At 33.7% G+C, this 15,588-nt stretch overlaps 1 protein-coding gene across 1 annotated transcript in view; it reads left to right on the top strand.

Moving 5' to 3' along the window:
- Window positions 1–219: 219 nt before the first annotated feature.
- Window positions 220–15,588, top strand: part of LOC100571583 (WD repeat-containing protein 76-like) — a 50,409-nt gene continuing 35,040 nt past the window's right edge. The window contains exon 1 of the mRNA XM_029488414.1: window positions 220–367. The gene's annotated coding sequence lies outside the window, so the exon portion shown is untranslated. The remainder of the gene's footprint in view (window positions 368–15,588) is intronic.

The following is a 15,588-nucleotide window of genomic DNA, read 5'->3' as shown; positions in this document are numbered from 1 at the left end:
TACGACTGGTAGTTACGGCTATGATTAGCTGAAATACTGCAGCGTAATATTATATTACCAGTCATTTAAGATAGTTGGCTAAGTATATTTTGAACGATTTGAACGTAAGTTTAGTGTCTGCTTGCGTTATACCTGACCGTTTATCAAATATTTAATATAGTGAGATAATGATTTTTTTCTGTCAAATGTTTAAATGATATTTAATATTGTTTTCGTATATATTTGGTATATATAGGAACTGGAACAGAACTTCAAAGAAACGGTCTAGAACAGGAACTTCAAGAAGACCATGCAGTTGAAACATCGCCCAAATTCTTATTAAAATTTAAAAAAAAAATGAAATCTAAACCGTAACGGACAATTCGAGGTAAGTGTTTTTTTACTATTAGTAATTGCTGTATATTTAAAATATATTTATAGTATAGATACACGCATATTCATAAGTATTATAGACAGGCTGCGTTAGGTTCGATTAAATATTAATAAACGGGAAACATTGAATACCGCAGTGTTAACTGACATCTTAATTTTTATTTTTATACCAAACCTAAAATAAAATTACACCTACACATCTTTCATAATATTAATTTTGCGTGGTTAGGTTCGTAGTAAAGAATTTAAAAAAAAATTTATATATATGCATAATTTATTAAGAAGACAATTTTTGCCATTTTGTTGGATTTTCATTATTTTAGAACCATATTTTATTTTAAGAAAATCAGTAATTATGATTTTAAAGCCCCTTATTTTATGTTTTTTAAGCTTAAGTAACTTTTTTGGAATTTCCGAGATCAAGAAATTAAATTTAAATAAAAATCGCTTTGACATAGAAAATAGTTTCATCTCGTCTGTTATGTATAAATTTGGTTTCTTAACTATGGTTGTGGCCCGAGTCGTTTTTTCATTTTCCGCTAAACAGTTTTTCACTTCATATAATATAATGTCGTAACTATATATACAGAACTGGCAACAAAGGATATAACCACTTGTAAGTCACTTTAAATCAGTATTTAAATATATTTAAGATTTAAAACCGTTCTCAACATTTCATACAAATCGTCCATATCAAAATCCAATGCTCCAGCATTTGGTTCGATAACTGTTTATATATATGTTGTATAATATATATTATACTAATTAGACAACAATCGTTTCGGTTGATATTAATTCATCGTTTCGCGTTAAGTACGGTTTTATTTTTTTACTCGGTGATCTGCGGTTGGGTTACACGTCATGTAACAGTATATTATATTGCGGTTTTATACGAAAGGCAAAAAAAAAATAATAATAATAAAACAACTGTTACGCCATCAAGGCATATAGTAGCAGCAACGACGGAAAAAAGGCAATAATCTTAAGAGCTTGTACGGCTCTGAACTAACTATTCTCTTTCTTCTAAGTCTCGGTTTAATTTATATCCCTGCTAAAAGAAGACCAATAAAAAGAAAGAAAAAAGGAGTACATTTCAGTTGCAGAAGTCATTCGGTCTCTCCTTTTTATATTATTTAAAAGTATAATTTCAGGGCCGAACTAGAAATAGCTGCCGCTGCGGTGGAAATGTTCCTCCTTTTTTATATATATATATATATATATTTATCTTCCGTCTTTACCGAACGGGAAACAATTTGAACAACAGAGCTTTTATACCCCCGGGATGTTGCGCTCGACCAATGGGAAACGGTTTCTTTTATTTTTTTTATTTTTTTCTTCTGCCGTTGCCCTCGATGTTTGCTTCTTGCGGTTCGGTGGACACGGAAAACCAATGCGAAATATATGTAGATAAACTTCGATATACTACTGTATTAATACCCGATTAATTATCATATTGTGTGTGTTGCTGTGTTACAACTATAATGTACGATACGATATATTATTATATGGTCTGGTCAAAAATAATGAGTAATAGGAAAAATAACGAGTGACATAGGTACGCATAATAGTGACTCGCGCGAAAATAATTTTATATCGAGGCGGCGAGTGGTGTCTATATATATACACGCGCGGAATACATATTTTTGAGTGGAAACTTTTATATTTATTTTTTCGTACCCTCACTGAAATATTTATTCGAAAGAAAACGTGTATTCACGTTGAATGAATACACGTTAATTAAAACCGAACGCGCTCTGCTCTCGGGCTCTTAGGAAATCGGTTTAAATTGGAAAAAGAAAAACACCGGAAAAGAAAAACATAAAACACGTTTTACAATGCAAATCGCGTAAAGATCAAAGTTGAAAAATTCCGAATCGGGTCGGTTTTCCTTTTTCCTCTCTCGCTCATTTTTTTTTTTTTTTTAACTATGGCGACTTTGCATATTGGATTATGCCTTTGACGTCGTAGATTTTTTTTGCCCCTTCCTCAAGTTTTATTTTTTTATATATATATTATATGCGCGCACCGCCGCCGCCGCCATCACCTCGGGGACTCATCATAATTATCAACAGAAAAAAAAAGCGACTGGCACAAAGAGTCGAGGAGACTTTTGATCAATAAATATGCGGCGTTCTTGATTAGAAAGAAAAAGGAATTTGAATAAAAATCGTGGCCTTATGATGGAAGGAAAAATGTTTTTTTTCTTTCTTTCTATCGGCCAAGTACCCCTTGTGAATAAATTTACGTAAATCAGCTTCGTATATATTAATTTTTGTGTGTATACACTTAATTCCCGGACTTTTTTTTCAGCATCAGGGGTTTATTAAAATTTCGAAATCCAGTTTATTATTTACTTTTGCTGGAAGGGACGGAGAAAATAAATCGCCGCGCTTTCTAGGCGATACTCCACACTCTCTGCAAGATCTCCACCGACTCCGTGGTAATTGAACACCTATACCGAGGATATACGCATCGAATACCGCCGAAAATAATGTATATTTGTGTACCACTCGGTGTCTGAAAGGCGTGGCTGAAGTGAGTGCCTATATACTATTGAGGCGTGGAAAAAAAACAGAAGCGAACAAAGACCGCGAATGTCGACCGATAACTCAGCTCTGTGTAGTATTGTATTTGAAAACAATAATCGGCGGACCGGAAAAAAACGGAAATATATCTTCAAAACGTATCGACGACGACGATGGGTAGGTATATATAGTTTTGCCGATAATGTTCAAAGAAAAATCTTCTTCCTCCGGTAGCTTTTCGTTGTACGAAATTCGTGTGGTACTTTTCCCCCGTGTTCCAAATCCTATATATAGTATCAAATCGATCTGGTCGGAAAATCCGTTCGCTTTATACCTATATAATATATACCTATGCCGAAATATTAATTTTGTAAATAACCGCACGGTGAAATCGTCACCGAAAATGAAATTTTTATTTTCGTTTTCGGCCAATCACCCCGTGTACAATCATCAGAGTTCCGGTCCATACCTACGTGTATATATATATATACAGGTATATAAATTTACAAGGAAGATGATCGGCGGAAGCCCGGTCGGAAAATATTCAAATTCACGAAAAATATTTTCGTATCGCAGAAATACGCTCGTCTTTGGCATAATATAATAACGCTCACACATCATACATAATATAACATATAATATGATATATATATATATATATATTTATGTATTATATAAAAAAAAAATCATATTTCGTTCGGTCGATTTAAAACAATCTCCGAGCCGGTTTTCTTTTATTGGGGTCCGCCGAAACACACAAACGCATATTCGTGTATATACATTATTATACACACATAACCGCCTTGCACGTCGTCCGGCGACGACCCTCGTCACGCCGCTGCAGTGGTATACAGCGTCATACTCCAGGCGACTCGGGTTTTGATGGATGAAGATTGATGACCGTTAATGCGAATTCGAGGGCTTTTCCGAAAGACGGCCAGCGCGTAATAGATTTTCCTCCTCGGGCCGCCTACGCCGAAACCAACGAATGTGCACCGGATATCGCGTGCGTGACGCGGATATATATAATATGTATATTGTATCTATTTATATATATAGATATATATATAGGTACGCGGAGGAGAATAGTAATAATAATAATATTATTATATTATGATGATGTGGAAAAAGAGGGGAAATATTATATCCAGCCACGGTTGTGTCGGGTCACTCACTCGCACTGCATCGCTGGAGGGGAGGGCCAAGTAATCTTGTGTGTGTGTGCACTGTGCATATTATATGTATAGGTACATGTTTAGGTACATACATTGTTGTAGTTTGGGGGGGGGGGGGCACTGGCCACGGCACGAATTTTTTTAGGGGAGGCGCAAAAGAATCATTTTGCGCCTCTTCATATATGCCAACACTATTGTAATCTTTGTATCTTCTATACAATTAGGAAAGAGTGCAATATATATTTGATAACATACATTTTTATAGGATAAAGACAAATTTATACTCAAATTATTACACACAAGCACATTTATATCACGCTTCTATACTTTTGTATAGTAATATGATGACGTATTGTCAACGTTATCGCATCAAATAGCCATATGGGTAAGTGGGTTACAAAAGTAACCAAATAATATAATTTCATAAACTATGATTACCCATAGGATTATCAACAATATATATTGTATACAAGATACAACCTTTTTTTAATAAATTTAAGTGTACCTTCTTAATATTATTGAGCTGCGATAATATAGGTATCTACGATTTGTTTCTAAGCCATAAAATTAGTTTAATAAGACTTGTGTAAAACATGGTTATGGTTATTCGATTTTGTCGAATAAATTATTTGTTCCAACCCCTTAGTTTTTTTTACCCGTTTACAATACTGGGTACTTACATAATACTATATTATATACTATAATAGTTAAGCCTTTGAAGAATAATCCGTGAGCGGCGTCAATTATATTACGATATGTTATATAAAGAATAAAATTCTGCCGTTGTATTGTCATCGGGTTTTGCATGTACGTGCGAATAACAAAAAACGAAAAACGGGAAGAACGATAAAACAATCGATGCGACGTCGCACACTCGACCGTATAACGATGGTTAAAGTGGAAAAAAATCGTAGGGGAAGACTGTGGATACTAAAAAGTTATAAGAATCCCGGACCATATTTTTTTTATACATATCATACAATTTGAATTCTAAATACCATAAAAAGGATGTTCCAGTAATAGCATTACAGTAACAGATTTTACACTGACATAATGGTGAGTATAGGGGAATAACCTATTGGACATAATATATTGCCTCATCATAAAAAATATACCTGTGTAATCATAATTTTTACCAACAATTTAACGATATTTAACAAAATGTATAGGTATCTTTAAAATAATTGTACATCATAATTAATAACTAAATTAATAACAACTGTATTCATATACATATTACAATAGTCCTTCCAGATTTCTGGAATTAAAACTAAAAGAAAAATTGTAACTGCAGTAATAATTAGAAAGAAGACTCCGTCCCTCTCCGTCCATCTCCATCCCCCCCATCCCACTTTAACCACTGCTACCGAATAATATATAATTAGAAATTCGCGTGTACAACATTATTATAATACCTAATTCAGAAATGATATATATATATAATATATATACGTTACAAAAGCATGGCCGGTCGGTGAGAGGAGCGCGTCGTAAATAATACGTATTGTATATAATACTATACGAAACGCGAATAATAATAATATTTACCGTTATCGGCCGAAAAAGGGGTGTACATGCGGATAATACTTACGAGTATATATATAGATGCCGCGTCCGTATTTCGGAGGGATGCTGCCTCACCGCTGGTGTACGATATACGAACAATAATAATAATAATATGTGCGCGTGTGTATAATACGCTGTGATGACTTGTACAAACGCGGTCACGTGTCTGCCGCTGTATATAATATAATATACACACGGCTCGAATCAAAACAAAGTCACGAGCCACGTGAAATAAGTACGGCTGTGTACGATAGTAATAATAATGATAATAATAATAATAGCACGAGTATAGTAGGTATAGCGTGTGGTGTATAGCGTGAAGGACGATGACGACGAAGACGACGGACAATCGTATAATATATGATTTAATATAGGGTGTCTCAAAAAAAACGCCGGATTGGAAAAGGCCTCCATTTTTGGCGATCTTGTAACTGAACACCAAGTAATTTTTTTTCTCGTGGGGATATAGGAGTAAATGATTAGAAAAATATAATTCATGATCGGGAAAATTAGCGTGAAGTTGTTATGGTGGCAAAAACTCTTGTAGAGTACCTAGATAAAGCCAGAAAAAGAAGAAGAAGTGGGTACATATACTTAGTTGTAAGTCACGAGCTTATACCAGAACAAAGTATAAAGTGTCCATTGGAATTCGACGTGTCCTCGACGAAGTCGATGGGCCAATGAGTATGTGGCGATCGGGTGATGATCGATTTCATGGAGCGACTAATCGCCTAATAGTTCTAGTGTTAAAGATACTAGTTTGAGGTTATTATGTCCGATATTGTTTTTCACGTTCAAACCTAATGACTTTTCATCCTGATGAGAATGGTAGGTTTTTTTTGTTAAGTTTTTTTTTACAGAAATAAATTTGATTTATAGCAGTTTAAAATCGGACGTTCTTTTGGAGACACCCCATATTATAGTAAATAGATGGCGATTGACTGACAGCTGTGCGCTCGCGACGAGGGCGATCCCGCGAATATATTATATTGTATGGTTTTGACGGTTTTCGTACAGTAAGTCGTCGGGCCGGTGGGCCGCACGATATGTATATACATATATATTTATGTTTATATCGCACCTATCTATATAATATATTATTATTATTATTATTATGTTATTATATGTACGCACGTGCGTTGTGTGTACGACTGCGAATTCGCGTATAATGTCCGGGTGTGTACACAATGCGTGTGGAAACAATACAACGGCTATACATGCGACATTATATATAAAATAAATAATATATGAGCGCATTGTACTGTGCTGGATTTATATAAAATTCTAGATTTGTTTACGTTTTGCAGGTCGTCGTAGTCGCGTACGATCTAAACAGCCCCGACGCAAATGTCCGAAAACACATTAGGGGGTAATGATAAGGAGAGTATTTGGCTGTTTTTAACCGTTCGTCCAAACTATTTGAATGGTACCAGCTATATTATAATAATATACAAGTATACAACTAGGGCTGTGAATTGAACGCACTATATTATATTATATACGACCTTAAAGAATGCGTTAAAAATGCGAAATAAAAGTTTCAAAACTGAATATTTTGTTGTTAAATAATTCAAACTCTCTGTTGAGATAGCTAGGTATACGTTTTGCATTAATTAAAAAAAAATAAATAAACTTTATATCTTTACTAAAAATTCACATTACTATAGCTATTATATAATAGGAGCAACGTAAATAATTCATAAAATGTGTATGAGGACATCTTTTTTTTTCTCGTGATATTGAGAACCGGAGGTGGAGGCTACGTTACCATTACGTCCCCTCAGTGTGAGGACATCTTAACTATAATGGAAATTCATTATTGTATATCAAACACAATTAATAAGGAAAAATTACATGAAATGACAAAACTGGAGTGACTCAAAAATAAAAAATGTGAAATAAAAGTTTCAAAATATTAAACTCGTTGTTACATACCTAATTCTAACTTTATGTTAAAAATAATAATAAGCTAAAAATGCACTTTACTACAAAAATTTACCCAATCTGTCACGAGTACCTATACAATTTGTGCCTATACCGGAAAACATAGATTTATAGTAGCTATACATTAGCAATATTACACCTTTAGTCTAATTAAATATTGATACATATATTAAATATTTCATCATAAGACTAAGACAAATAAAACAAATTTAACTACGAAAAAAACCTTCCTTTCTTCAGCTTTCATTTGACAACATAGTCGCGTATAGACCACACTATGATTAAATTTGGTTGAGATTTATCTCAATACTTCATAAATCGAATGGTTTTTTATTCTGTTACATAACTTTCCTAAAATTTCTTATCATTCATCTTTCATCATAATAATATTCAGTGTTTGACGTACTTATGTATAAAGGTTTCAAAGTGATAATTAGGTTTAGGAAACGATTTACGTGACGGATGAGGTTTACTCAACAAAAGCTAAATTCTCACGAAAATGCGTATCGAATTCGACAAAAGTTTTTGCGATTGTTTGAAAGTTATTTCAGAAGTATAAATTTGGGTAAACTTTGTGTGCTACGATCGATCACAATAATATTATTATATATTTATATACTTATGTATTATATCATATAGTATTATTTTATAAGTTATAACTTATAAGTAGGTAGTAGGTACCTACATTATATAGATGTTTCAATCGACTAACTTTGTATAGTCTATACCTATGCTAATTCTACACTAATTGGAGTTAGGTTATCATGACCTATCCTTTCTTAAACCCTTAAATAGTAATAATTATTATTTAATCACATAATAAATACATTTTTAGAAAAACTTTTATTTTATTGTAGACCGATACGATACGACTATACGAACTATACCTACGTGTACTATATTGTAATGACACCAATTAGAATACAATATATTCATTTATTAACCTGTTTTATTTAGGCTATTTTAAACCTTTATAATTATTTTGATTTAACCTATATTTCTCCTCTCTGTCCCACAGTATCACTTATCGGATGACAAGAAGTCTAAAGATGGTAAAAATAATTTTTCTGTCCAATGTCGGCACTCGTCACCACCGTAATAAGCTATATTGATACCTAACTGCAAATAACAAGATTTAATAATAATTTATTACGGAATACCCATGGGTACATGCATGTATCATGTATGTGTTTCAACGTTACTACAAAGTTCGACAAGTGAGAGGTTGTTCGTTTAGAATTCATTTTGCCTTTTTTACCTTTGATTTATGTTGTACATCACTATTGTTTATTCTAGTTTATTTATATTTTATCCATTAAATCATAACAAAAGTATTGGACAATTTTTCAAACGCTATCCCGAAATTAACGTGTAAACTTAATGACCGTTATAGTATACCTAGTACATAAACTACAACTAAAAACATTAAAAGGAAATGTTGATAACTCAATCTCTAACGTTTCTTTGCGTGCTTGATATTATAGTTTAAATTATGATGTACAGTCAGTTAGTTAAGCAAATCATTAGTTTTCTACAAAATTTAATGTATGATAAACCTCGTAGTTTCATAGTTCATGTAATTCTAAAGTATTAGAACAACATATCGTTGGATATGGATCGTATTATTTTACCAATTTTGAGAAAAAAAATGTTCAAAATTAATTTTTAAGTACATAAAACTATGAATTAAATTGAAAACAATTATTTATTGAAATTTCTCGTTTAAAATATAATTTGTAGGTAAATAAATTTTAACTGTGCCGTCTAAAATTTTTATTCTGAGCACGTTTGTGTAATTGTGTTTTAAACATTTAGTGCTATGAGTCTGATGCAGCTACACGACTATTATTTTGAAATTCGTTTGGTAAACTCAGCGAAGTATTGTTTTCAAATTTATTATTGAAAGTTGAGACTAAATGACGCGAGAACGCTTACAAAAATTTAAAATCAAATGTCAAGACTTTAAATTGTTTATGTCAATATTGAAACGGGCTGCGAAAAATTTGTATTCGGCCCCAATCCCAAAGCAATGGGATGACACATGAAATATTGAAGCCGATACTTGAAGCGTCTGTAAAAGCCACCGAAACCTTATCGTCAAATGCCATACCTCTGCTCCAAACGAGATTTCGAAATAACTCAAAAGTGTATACAACACGTATAATAACAAATTATATAATATATCGAGTTCAAGCTTGAGAGGACCAAACTATCAAATAGTTTGTCCATCACAATGGACATTTTTCTAAACCCACTTGCGATAGACCTATATACCTAACGTATAATTTAAGACACTCTACGTCTCTACCTATACATGTATGATAATCTAGGTACGTTATTTTGCAAAATAATACTTTACGTCGAGATGTTTAATGCCTTAATTTTTAATGAAGATACCTACTTTTTGATTTTGAATATAGGAGGTATTTATAGAATAAATTAAGGAAAACTAAAATTAAAATATTGTCATCTACACAGCTCTCTAATTATATTTCTAAATATTATGAGAACGGTGGTCGATCGATGGTTTTTATTACAACAATTTATAAATATCGTACAATATTATTGACGTTTGACAGTTTTTGAAAAATGCTCTAGAAAGGAAAAAGTGTCCTCAAAATTAAAATTTATCAAAGCAAAATAAAAACGAACGGTATCGCCAGCCGATACGCACATCTTCCGCTTTCACAAGGTCCCAGCACTATTAATAATATTAGAAATATTAGAAATGCACACGTCGTTTCGTAAGCGGTTCTCGAAAAAACAAATCGAGACGACGACGGCGGCGGCGTGACCGGAACTCGGACACTTTCCGGTCGCGCGTATATATACGCATCTATTATTATTGTTAAACAGAACAATAATATAATCCGACTCGCAGGTCATCAATTCGCACACGCATTACCACACCCGCGGTACTCCTCGTATATTATTATCGTCGCTGTATAATAGTCATCGTTGTACGTACACGATGTGTATAATAATATCATATATGTATTATTATTTCATCCTGCACTGTTTATACAACGGCGATTCGCGCGGGATGAAAAATGTTGGCGGCGGTGATGGCGGCGACGACTGCAGGGCGAAACGAATGGTTTGTATAAAAACCCCTTATCTTCATTAGGGAATACAAAAGCGACTCGAAATTAATGACGCCGCTCGTCGACCGCCATAAATCAACCCGTTTCGAGATCATAAGAAAACCACTCGCGACGGGCGGGGGCGGTTAGCGGACGCGCTGGTTACAATAAAAATATATATATGTACAATGATACACTCTCGCGGGCATAACAGTATGTGTTTGTGTGTGTGTGTGTGTACACGGAAGATAGGTCTGCGGCAGGGCGAAAGAAACTGTTTAATTCAATCGCGCACGTTTGTTTCCTCGACGAACGAGCGCGCGCGCAGCAATTCCGCCGCCGCCGTCGTCGTCCGCCCACGCATCCCCCGGTCACCCACTCCACGACGACCGCGAAAGGCAGGCTTCACATAAATACGATCCCTTGCGCGTATAATATCTGTTCCGGATATCCACTCGACAATTGATGATGGTTGCAGCGGTACCTATATACATATAGCGGCGACCCGGCGAATCGGTCTCGCATATATCATATATATAATAATATTATATATACATTTATAATATAATATTGTCTATATATATATATATATATAATATGATAATAACAATATAATGATGCAATAAAATATATATACGTATATAATATAGTTTGCCCGCCGCGTATATGATATTATATCAGCGTCCGCAACACTCGTTAGGCTCTTAATCACGCCGCGGAGGGGCGGGCGGAGCGTAACAGTATATAATATGTTCCTGCTGCTCTGCTGAGTCGTGTTATCATTTCGATATTATATTTGCTCGCGCCCACTTCCGCTACACCGCCGCCACCGCAGCTGCTGCTGCTGTTCTCTCGTCTTCAGAAAACTTCACGAATTTTTTTCTCTCTCTCTCGCGATATCTCACTCTTCTCGTCTCACTGCAGTGGGTCTATAATTCTATCACCATCTCTCTCTCTCTCTCTCTCTCTCTCGGCGTCTTCCGCCGATCCTTTTTTAATAAGAACCATTGCTGGCCGCGTGTAGCAGCGCAACACTTCGAGCGGTGTGTAGTAAATAATATTATATATACGAACACACGATATTTCTCCACCCCCACCACCACCACATCACGATATGGCTTACAGCCTTAATGGTGGCTATCAAAATACTATCAACGGTGGTGAGAGGCGGGAGAAAAATCTTCGCGGCGCCACGAAATTTGTCCAGGTGTCGGACGAGGATGAGCGAGCGAGAAAAAACAGCTTAACTGCGCGAAATGCAAAACAGATTCACTCTTTTTTTTCTGTTTTTATTCTAGAATAAAAAAAGAGCCCGGAAACTTTGCGGTTTTTATTATTTAACCATCTGGCAATTTAAACCGGAGAGATAAGACTGTTGGCCGTCTCTTCTGTACATTAAAACTTCGGCAAATCCGTTTTAATAACAATAATCTTATTTTATATTCCAAGACAAATAATGGAATTTTAATTAAGGATTTATTTCACTCTCCGAGGGAAAAATATTATATATACAACGTATATAATATGAATTTATAAACCATTTCTTTTTCTCTCACCACCACGTTTTTATTCCTATAATATTTTAAATATCGTCAAAATTAGTCTCGACGTATACAAAGTATAATGTGATCTGCGTATACCGTCTATATATATATATTTTTTTTTCCGTTTTTGACCCGGTGCTGTATACACACACACACATTTATATATATAGAGTATAATTTCACCGGAAAACGGGTATTGGGGGTGGTATACACACACATATATATTATATACACTCGGATATCGGAAAATCTCATTTCGCAGTGGGAGATAGGCAGAGTGCGTGGTGTGAGAGAGATGGATTGGGGGGCGCGAGGGAAAGATGGAGGGGCTCGGGCGAGCGGGAAGAGGAGTGCCGCGCTGTGTATAGAGTCCGCGCCAGAGTTTGTTTTTCAGATATAACGCTCTGAATCCCCGTGCACCGTATTTCAACGCATTTGCATAGAATTAGCATACTAGTTGATCCCTTATTGCTCGCCGCCCCAGCCGCCTGCCCTCCCGCCACCGACGCCCCGACAACAACTTTCGGCACCAGATATCTTTTGATTCCTGTACAATTCCCTCCCCCTCCCCGTCAGCTATATATATATTATTATTTAGCCCGGTAAAGCTCCAGCGAGTTTCTACACGCACGTTAATACCCATCCGGCTTTTGAACACGAGTCCCGTAGTCGACGGTATATAATATTATATATATGCGGTATACGTGTGGTACAGAGAACCTATATATATATGCGAATATAGCGTGTGAGGTAGGTGTATAGGTATGATATTATATGTTCAGTCGCGGTAAAAAGGTATATTATATAATAAAGTTGTTATAATATAGGCACACGGTCCATATTAGTATTTAATCGCGGATTTCGTGAATTCAATATTATTATAATATGATATCATGTATTTTATACCGTTGGCTATCTCATCGTATTGTTATATAATAATAATATTATTGTATTGACGTATTATATCGTAGGCACGTGCGAAAAAATATTACCCAGTACAACGAGGCTAATAATTCGTAACTCACGTTGGTACATAACGTCTGACTTCAAACTTTGCAGTTATGCAAACACGGCACACTATTGTATGCAGCTGTCAGTTTGGAGATCAAACTCCATACTTCGATCGGTAATACATTTTTTTACTTAACTACTCACTGTGATTACATTGTTGAAATTAACAAATCTGTTATACCCAGGGCTCATAACTTACAGCTTTAGAACATTTTGTTATAAGCAATAAACGCAATAATATGCTCTTAAAAACATTTATATAAATGCTTAAATATGCACTAAAAATACAAAAATATGCAAAAAAATATTAAGTACAAAAAAAATTGTTGAAACTTTTAGAAGTTAAAAAAAAATGTATCATATTAGATCAGAATTATTCATTGCGTCGTGAAAATCAAATGTTTAAAAGGCTATTGCTACAGTACTAAAAATATTCACAAAAAAAGCAAAATAGCAAATATACAAAAATATCCAACATCAAATTTCGTAAGTATATTAATTGTTAAGTATAAAAACAAAATTGTCGAAACGTTTGTAAAGTTAAAAAATATTTAATAATATTACATCAGAATTGTTCATTTTTACGCGGTACTCATACATTTCGAAGGCTATGGTATTGAAATAGACACAAAAAGCAAAATAGGTAACATTTAAATTTAGAAATATGCATAAATTAGTAATAGGTGTACAATTTCGTATTTAGCTTCTTGGTTTTCTGAAACAAGCACATAGTCGCACATAGAACCTCTTAAATATGTGCAAATGCTATAAGTTATGGGTTCTGGTTATAACCTATTATAGGTATATTATTAGAAATTTAGAATAATATAATCTGTAGCCCTGTAAGTATGTTTAGGTAGTAGAGGAAGCTTTTTTTAGATATTTTTATTTTTTAAGAAATAGTTATTCAGTGGACGTCTACCGACCTTGATATTATTTGTTATATCCGTCTTACGAGTGCGGGACTAGAAAATATTTACGTTCGTTAGTTTTCATTTGGCTAGGTTAGTTTTTATATCAGAATGAATTTACCTGTTATTTAAAACAAATAACATTTTCTGTGGTTAAAGTATTGATTCGTTAATATTTTGATTTTAAACCTAGTTATGAGCATTTTTTAATATTGTAATATTTTACACATTTATAGGTAACTGACTCTAAAATTGAAATATCGAAAAAACATACCCCAGAAAATGTAACCGTCAAGATTAATAATAGGTAATGATTAATTATTTTTATCAATATATACTAATATACTATAGATAATATTATTATTATTCATAATTATTATCACAACTCACATTTCACAATGTACCTTCTTAACATCGATTTAATTTATCACAATGGAATATAGAGAGACGTTTTAACATTCAAATTAGCATTCCTAGTTCCCATATAATAACATATTATAATATAATTTTTTTTTTAATATTTTTAATACATAATACATTATGCACAGTGCAGTTGCTTAATAGTTAATACATTTAAATAAAGAGTAGCGATTATATTAACATTTATACAATTTCAACTTTATATTATTAGGTATTAATTTGTCTATACAAGCATTGAAGTATAATTAATTAAAGTTTTAATTTATTATATTTGTATTATAATTAACAAGTGAGAATATGAATAAGTAAATATTTAAAATTATTGCAATGCAGTTTATTATATTATTAGGGTGGTGTGGTCTGTGGGGGGCAAAGCCTCCCACAGATCTGTGTACTATAAATTATTTTAGCACCCCCTACATTCATACCTAATGTGAGCCTATGTAATGGGGCCACAGATTAAATTTTCACCGGGGCCCATCTAGTTCTAGCTACGGCACTGATAGCATCAAATAGAAACTTTAAACTTTTTCAAACGCCACCGCATTATAATATACATAATTATTACTGTTTATCCGCGTAGAAAAGACGTGAAATAAAACGGCACGTTATGCTTTGCACATAATATTATACCTAGAAATACCGCAGGCACATGAATATCTCGGGTACCCAGTACCCACGTCCCACCCACCCACCAAGCCACAACTAGAACAGTCATAATAATAATAATAATAATAATAATATGTTTATGAGATAGACGTATATGAATATCACGTGGACCACTGTGTACTATGTTATCACGTCAAGACTGCATTCGCAGGTATATGAACTAAGGTAAAATTATAATTTTATTCAAAAACAAGCTATTTAAATTTATGATTAAATCTAAATTTCCGGTTTTCGGAAATATATTAAAAAATGTATTGCATAAAAAATAAAAATAGTTACCAGTTTCCACTTTTACAGTTTTACTACCTGTTATGTAATAGGGCCATAGAGAAAATTTTCATTTTCAAATAATATCTAAACAAAAATTA

The sequence above is a fragment of the Acyrthosiphon pisum genome, chromosome A1 (assembly GCF_005508785.2).
Source record: "Acyrthosiphon pisum isolate AL4f chromosome A1, pea_aphid_22Mar2018_4r6ur, whole genome shotgun sequence".
In the NCBI taxonomy this organism is placed as follows: domain Eukaryota; kingdom Metazoa; phylum Arthropoda; class Insecta; order Hemiptera; family Aphididae; genus Acyrthosiphon; species Acyrthosiphon pisum.
The sequence above is the reverse complement of the archived record's forward strand: the minus strand, read 5'-3'. Positions and strand labels throughout refer to the sequence as shown.